Genomic DNA, 8,362 nt, shown 5'->3' with positions numbered 1-8,362 from the left:
CACATCATACAAGCCCTTCTGTTGTTTGTTTTTGTGGTCTTAACCTTACATGACTGGTCTCTGAGGTCCCTTCCGGCTCCAAATCCATGCTCTTCGGCTGTGGCTGGTTGTGGGCAACTTCTCTCCATTAAAGCAGAACAGCAGAGGTTAAGAGACTTGCCCATGGTCACATATCTAAGTGTATATATGTATGTGTGTGTGTATAGATATATATTATATATATGTATCCACACACACAGATATACATATAAACACACACCTATACACATACACATGTCTATATATACATATACACCAGAGGGCTTATTTTCAGGGGAGGGCTTATTTTAATGAACATTGACAGCAATTTTAATAAACAGGTAAATGTGAACAAAAAAATGTACCTTTATTCAATAAGCAAATCACTGGGGAAGAACAGGATGATGCACTCACTGCTGCAGGTCTGATTGGATGCAGCTCGGAGCGCAGCGTGCGTTTCACAAGGTGAGGCGGTCGGTGCATACAGAGTACACCGTGTAATGTAATGTAGCACAGGGGATCACCTTCACTACAGTAGCAATCTCAATAGGGCTTATTTTCGGGGGAGGGCTTATTTTAGAGGAAGCTTACACAGTAAGGGGAGGGCTTATTTTCGGGATAGGTCTTATTATCGGGGAAACACGGTATATGTGTACACACACACACACACATATATATATACATCTCAGAGTCCTCACATAAAGGCTAGCTTTCTGCCATCAATGCCAGGTTACGTTATATGATTACAGATCCATAAATATCAGTGTGTAGTTCATCTTCCCAAAGACTTCCCCAAAACTTTGGGAAGTCAAGGAATTGTGCGTCTTCTATCTCTTTGAATTCCCAACAAACATTGTCCTTTGCCTTGAAATGAAAAGGTCTTTTTGAAATATTCCATTTCTTTGGTATGAAAAAAGTGCTGCTCTAAATGTTTTTGTTCATAAGGGTCCTTTCTCTCTTTCTTTGATCTCTTGGGAAAATATGACTAGTACTGGTATCAGTGGGTCAAAGGGTATTTACAGTTTAGTGTCTTTTAGGGTATGGTTATGAATTACTAATGAATAAATTTGCTTTTGGGCACACTCAAATGCTTCACCTTCTGTCGGTGCCTTTTTATTGTCAGTTCTTCATACTTGGAGTGTGTTTCCTCCTCAGCTCAGTCTCTTGGACTCCTCAGCTCAAACTCAAGTCTCAGCTTTCTACACGAGGCTTTTGCTGATTCCTTCAGAAATCATTCTTCCATCCCGTCCAAAACCACTTTGTATTAATTTTGTTTATAGAATGAGACAGAAGAGAATCATACAGAACTCAGAGGCCATCTAATTCCTATAACCTGCCTAATGTCATACAAGAAACAAACATCAGAGATGGAGCTTGACCTCAGGTCATCTGACTTAAAGCCAATGCTTTTTCCATATTGTTCCTCCCATTAGAATGTGAGTTCCTTAAGGAAATGAACTTATTTGACTTTTGTTTTGGTATCCCCAATGCTCACCACAGTGCCTGAGACTGACTGATTAATTGGTAGTCTGTAGGGTAAATAGAGACACAACTGATGGATGTTATATCTTATTCCTTCCCTGTGAAAATTCTTGGCAATTCTAAAAGACTCATGATAGAAAGTGCTATCCCTATCCAGAAAAAGAACTGTGGAGTCTGAATGTAGATCAAAGTACACTATTTTCACTTTATTTTTTTTCTGTGTGTTTTTTTCCTTTTGGTCTGTTTCTTCTTTCACAACATGACTAATATGGAAATATGTTTTACATGACTGAACATAAATATAACCTGTGACAAATTGCTTACCTTGTCAGGGAGGAGGAAGGGGAGAAAGGAAAAAAAATTTAGAACTCAAATTTTACTTAAAAAATGAGTATTTAAAAAAATGAATATTAAAAATTGTCTTTACAGGTAACTGGAAAAATACCATGTAAGAGAAAAAAAAGAAAATCACCTTCTTGGGACTTTCACTATACAGAAGAAATGTAGTTCGTTATATTACATGAAAACTTGCCAATTACTGGATGCTTGAAAAACCAAGAGTGCCCGAGAGCATGGCTAACTGCCATGTTGAGGAGTTCATATATGTGTTATCCAGGTTTACATTTCAGAAAGCATAATGTACCTTGCAAAGCATCATGCCGGAGAATCTGAGATGAACCCAATGCTAACTCCTAAGGCTAAAGCCAAAACGTCAAAATGGTAAATGTCACATGGACCTGGGAGAGATGGAAATGGAACACATTAGCATCAAACAATGCTGGGCAAGCAAGCAGTGCATTCGGCAACACCCTGTATGCACCAGTTAAACCAACAATTTGCCAAAAAAAAAAAAAAAGGCAAAGAATTGACCCAACAGATCAAGAAAATCTCCGAATTTTTCTGTTGTTGTTGTGGTTTGGGGGAATGATAAGATACATCATAGAATTATTTTTTTTAGAGTTGAGAGGAATCTTAAAGATGATCGATGGCTCAAGTTCTCCTTTTGCAGGTATAAAAAGTAAGGCCTAGAAAAGGAGAAGAACTTGTCCAAAGGTCACACAGCTAGGTAGTGGGAGGGTCAAAACTAGAACCCAGGTTTCCTGACTCTTGGTCCAGTGCTCTTTTCACTAACCTTGAGGTAGAAAAATTTAAAAATCCATCTACTAGGCTCTTTGAAGGTTACTCTATCACTCGACAGAACATTAAAAATCTCAAGGCAAATTAAAAGCATGTTGCAAACACACAACTGAGATAAACCTGAATATTTTGTTCTGGTTTAGACAAAAGATGTAGCATTTAGGAAGGGCTTACTATGTAACACAAGCATTACTGTGTAAGCACTGGGGACATAAGGACAAGCAAGCAATTCAATCCTGCCCTCAGGAAGCTTACATTCTAATGGGGAAGATAATACATTAAGGGGAGCTGGAAAGGTGGTGTGTGTGTGTGTGTGTGTGTGTGTGTGTGTGTGTGTGTGTGTGTGTAGTTGCATGGTGAGTAGTTGTCCCAAAGTGCCACAGAAGCCCATTTCTGTGAAAGATAAAGCTAAAACTCACCTATAGGGGTGAGGGAGGAAAGGGGATAAGGAGAAGACTCTAAGATTCAGGTGGAAGGAGACAAGGATGATGGTCACAGGTAGGTGGCATAGTGAAATGGCAAGGAAAATCATGTATGAACACTCTTCAGCATTTTCTAGGCACTAAGAGTTAGTCTTTATTTCCCTAAACTTCAGAGGATGGATTTGACATATATTACTTAATTTTAAAAAATCTCTTTATTAGTCTGTTTTAAACCAGTTCAGAATTTCTTGCCAGTCTAGAATTTCTTGCCTCTAGAATGTGTAATTAACTGGACAGTTGTTTCTGTCACTGATTTTTCTCTTTCATCTCCCCTTCTGGAGCAAGACTTAGAAAAGAAACATTCACACACGTTTAATTTTTTTTACACGGAATAAGTGACTTTATCTTTCAACATAATCACATTAAGGAAAAACAGATCAGTTGCTACTTTCTTTTGCTCCCTCCTCCCCCATAAATATTAAGGCGTCAACTGTTCCCTGTTAGGAAGAATTAGGATGACCTGAATTCACGACTCACTTCTGCTATACTGTGACCCTCGACAAGTCACTTAGCTTCTTAGTACCCTAAAGAACTATATGTTGCTATAATTGCATCTGTAAATGGAATTTCCTCATCTGGGAGATCCCCAGGCAAATGAAAAACAGTTTTTACTCCTTTTCTCTATTGCCTGGCAAAGAGTACATCTTAAAAAATGCCTTTTGATTGACTAATACATTCATTCACTTGTGACCATTTCAGACACTTGATCTTGGAACTGGCCTTGAAACTGACCTTTAACTGGGAGGTCAGAGCCAGAAAGAAAAAGAATTGAGGATTGCAGAAGAGAGGGGTTTTGACAGACTTGGAATAGAGAAAACCTACTATAAAGCTCCTTCAGAGACCCAGGTAGCCTTGGAGATGACAGTGAATAGAAATGAGTCAGGGGAAAGAAGAATGTTGAGGGATTCTCCAAATGAACCAAGACAAATTCTGGAAGCAAGAAGAAGAATTCCAGGACCAAGGAGGTGATAAAAATGAATAAGCATCAAGAGACAGAGCCATGATGTGGCTGAACAAATCTCAACCTCACCTCTTACTTGTATTGAATCCTGTGGATTATCCAGAGTAGACTCTTTTTTTGGGGGGGGGGAGTGAGGTGAGTGTGGGTTTCAGCCCTTGGGTAGTTCTATAAACCTGGATGACTATAGAGATCCCAGGACCTGGTGGGTTGCATTAGAGGGAAGGCATGATCAGTTGCCTACCAATAATAAGTGCTTCCCCCCAGCAGGTGTGTCTCAATCTGAGTATTATTTTAATTGTGGAGAACTTTTTAGATTTCTGTATTTGGCATGTAAGAATGTGGGTTTGAATCCTGCTATTTACTACCTGTAGTAAAAAAAAAAATCTTAGGCAGGTCACCACCTCTCTAGCTCTCTCATCTGTAAATATAATCCTTAAAATCCTTTGCCCATTGTAAATATGTGATCCTATGCCTTGTTTAGGCCTTAGTTTTCTCATTTATATAGTAAGGGATCACAGGACCATAGGACATAGATTTAGAACTAAAAGGTTCTAAAGTTCTCAATGGTCATCTAGGCCAGTGATATCAAACTCAAATAGAATTGAGGCCCACTAAACTGTCTATCATATCCCTGCAGGCCTCCTAACTAAAATTAATATTACCTATGTTTTGTTTGTATTTTTATTTATTTTGTTAAATATATCCCAATTACATTTTAATCTAGTTTTGGCCACACTCAAGAATGTTGTATGTTGCACGTGGCCCACGTGGGTTGTGTGTCTGATACCTCTGGTCTAATCTAACCCCCTCATTTTATAGATTACAGATGAGGAATCTGGGAGAGACAGAAGTTAAGTGACTTGTCCAGGGTCACACAGGTAGCAAGCAGAAGAGATGGGATTTGAATTCTGATTAGTCTCCAGAGCCAGCATTCTTCATACGACTCCAAATCTATGAATTCTCTTCCTGTCCTAAAGTCTATGATCTTATAACCTGTCTAGGCCTTGGTTCCCTCTCCTATAAAATGAGAAGGTTAGACTCTATTGGCAGCTCTTCAATGGTAAAAGTATCCTGAGATCCAAAAGTTTGAGAACCACTGGATTAGATGACCTTGAAGGACCCTTCTAGCTCTTTGATTTACACACTCCAAGTAGGCACTGTCCCTCCTCCATTTTACAAAGGAGGAAATGAAGAGCTGGGGAGGGATGAAGTGTCTGTCCTGCTCAGGGTCACAGAGGGAGTTAATTCCCAATTCCACACAATCAGGCAAAATGTGGAAGGGGTAGGAGGTGTGTGCACGTGTGTGTGCATGTGCATGTATGTGCACATGTGTATGCATGCATGTGTGTGCGTGTGTGTGTGACCAACGTCTAACCTAAAATGCCTTATTTTAAAACTGCATTGAGAAATTCAAACGCTCTCAAAGGGAGCGTCACTAGCATAGCCTCAAGCGGAGAAAGCTGGGAAAGAAGTAGATACAAACAAGGAAGCAGACACAAATTCAGGGTAGATACAGACAAGAACGCAGGCTGGCACTCAAGTGTTTGCATATCAGGGTACAAGACTTCCATGGATAGGAAAAAATATCGGATTTGAATCCTCGCTCCGTCACTCACTACCTGTACGGCAATGGGCAAGTAACTTCTTTAGAATTCAGTTTTTTCACCTATATAAAAAAAGGGGGCAGACTAGATGCAAGGCACCTAGGTGGCACAGCACAGATGAGTGCTGGGTATGGAGTCAGGGAGACTCATCTTCCTGAGTTCAAATCAGATCTCAGACACTAGCCGTGTGACCTTGGGCAAGTCACTTAACCCCATCTGTCTCAGCTTGCTCATCAGTAAAATGAGATGGAGAAGGAAATGGCAAACACTTCAGTATCTTTGCCTCTAAAACCCCAAATGGGGTCACGAATAGTTGGATACAACTCAGCAACAACCACAACAACAAAGACTAGATGTCCTAAAATCTCTGATCTTACTATCCAGTGAACCTGAGAGTGGGGGACCGCCTACCTCTTCTTAAGAAGTCAAGCTCTAGGGGCGGCTAGGTGGTGCATACTCATAGAGCGCTGGCCCTGGAGTCAGGAGGACCTGAGTTCAAATCCAGCCTCAGACACTTAACACTTACTAGCCGTATGACCTTGGGCAAGTCACTTAACCCCAACTGCCCTGCATTCCCCCTTCTGAAAAAGCAAAATTAAATAAATAAGTAAATATTAAAAAAAAAAAGTCAAGCTCTGTCATATAATAAGTCCAAGAGGCCACAACAAGAGATGTTTGGAAGCAGCAGCTGATGACAGTGAGAGTGTCTAGACATTTAATTATAGGAAAACAACTATTGAATAACTCAGTGCGGCATTAATAGAGAACCCCAGAGGCACTTGAAAATTGATCTGTGTTCAGTTGGATTTCCAAAGGTGTGGAAATAAGATACGAGCTTCAAAGTGGATCATAAAAAGGGATGTTAACTTTTTTTTTGGCATTTAACCAGCTAAAATTGGATTTCAATCCCCAGAAGAAAATATTTAAAGTTGAACTTCAATCAGTTGCACCTGAACTTCAGTGTGTTTTAAATTTACATCAAGTTGCCTTTTTCTTGGTTCAACCACAACAGAGGAAGACAGGTGGGAGAGAAGAGGAGAAAAATAGCCAGCTGGGGCATATGGATGGAGATCATAAGTTTCCCCAAGACAAGAAAAGAGAAACAGTACTTGGACCTTGGTTCGTTTTTAAAGAAAACCAAAGACATACTTGGAAAGTCTATAGAATAAAACCCCAACTCCTCAGCCTGGTATTTGAAGGTTTTTTTTTGCTGAAATGAATTGAAATCACAGGGCTGACTTGCTCCTTAGAAAACAAATGCAAACTCTTGGCTATTATGAATGATCTCAAGCTTGGGCTACAAATTTTAGAGAAACCATAATATGCCAGCTAGGAAAATTCTGGTGTTCCGCCAACTGGTCATATTTCTAATCTAACGCCCATCCAAAGAAACAGCAAAATAGAGCCCAAGCAGACTCTCTTCTTTGAAAAGCTCAGTTTGCTTTTACATAAATAATATCATCTATCCTTACATCATCAGGACAAATGCTGACATTCCAATTTAAATGGGGAGAACCAAGGAATAGAGGTTAAGTGGCTGGTCACACTGAAGGCAGTTAATCAGAGGCTGTGCAAGGAGCAGACAGCACACTGATGCCTGATTCTGTGCCCCTCCCCCCCCATTTCAGTATCCTGCTTCCACAGTCTTGTAAACTGTGGAAATTCAATTCTTGATTATATTTTTCTTTTCACAGATGCCTTGACTTCTCTGGAATGATGAGATTAGACTTAGTTCCAAGGTCCCTTCAAACACTGAAATTCACAAATAGTATTTCTAGGCACTGGGAGAAATCTCTGGGCAACCTCCTGCCCCAAATTTCTCCCCTCTTCCTTTTTTCCCAGCATCCAGAAAAAGTCACATGAACTTCCTTGGAAATACTACGGTCTATCTTGGCTACATCTTTCATTGTACCAGAACAGAAGGTCAAGGGAGTAGATAGGGCTGGAGGACTACCACTTTTTCTATGTGAAAAAGCAAATCCTCCCAGATCTCAGCTTTTCAGAGTACTTTCTCCACAACAATCCCATGAGGTCAAGGATAAATGTCACTATTTTGGACTGAACTTTTGATTTCATTGGTATAAGGAACTCACAGTAAGGAAATGCCCTTTACCAACACAGATGGCACGTGCACTGGTGCTCTGTAACAATCTTAAGACAAATGTGTGGAGCATGGAGAAGTCAAGTGAGTCATACAGGGTGCCACACTCAGTATATGGCAGAGGCAAAACTTGAACCTAGTTCTAAGGCCAGCTCTCATATTATTAACATTACAGAGATTTTATTATTAATCATTATTTTTAATGTTAATATTAATTATTAACATTATTTATATTTATAATATAACATATATTAAATATAATAATGTTAATATTAATTATTAACATTAATTCCTTACAGAGAAGGAAACTAAGGCATGGACATATTTGCCTTGAGATCACATAACTGCTAAGTCAGAGAGGCATAGATCAATCAATCAGTAACATTTATTAAGTACCTACTATTTGCTGGGCTAAGCGCTGGGGAGTACAAAAAAGAGGCAAATGACAGTCCCTGCCCTCTAAGAGCTTACAATCTAATGGAGGAGATCACAGTGTCATAGATCCAGGGGCTGGAGGGGCTCCAAGAAGCCATCTAGTGCAACTCCTCATCTAAAGACGTGGAAACTGAGGCAAAAT

At 39.8% G+C, this 8,362-nt stretch overlaps 1 protein-coding gene across 5 annotated transcripts in view; it reads right to left on the bottom strand.

Annotated features, from left to right (window-relative positions):
* The window catches only part of ABAT (4-aminobutyrate aminotransferase), a 138,561-nt gene that overhangs the window by 94,189 nt on the left and 36,010 nt on the right, over positions 1-8,362 (bottom strand). Inside the window, exon 2 of one of the 5 annotated variants that reach the window (XM_069085496.1) lies at positions 2,144-2,237. The exons of 3 other annotated variants lie outside the window; for them this stretch is intronic. The gene's annotated coding sequence lies outside the window, so the exon portion shown is untranslated. Of the gene's footprint in view, positions 1-1,151; positions 1,222-2,143; positions 2,238-8,362 lie in introns of those variants that run through there. One more of the 5 variants, XM_069085503.1, reaches the window with a different exon arrangement.

The sequence above is a fragment of the Petaurus breviceps genome, unplaced genomic scaffold (genome assembly GCF_028583685.1).
Source record: "Petaurus breviceps papuanus isolate PSGF00001 unplaced genomic scaffold, PetGlider_PUasm1.0 118, whole genome shotgun sequence".
Lineage (NCBI taxonomy): Eukaryota > Metazoa > Chordata > Mammalia > Diprotodontia > Petauridae > Petaurus > Petaurus breviceps.
This window is presented reverse-complemented; position numbering and strand designations above follow the sequence as displayed.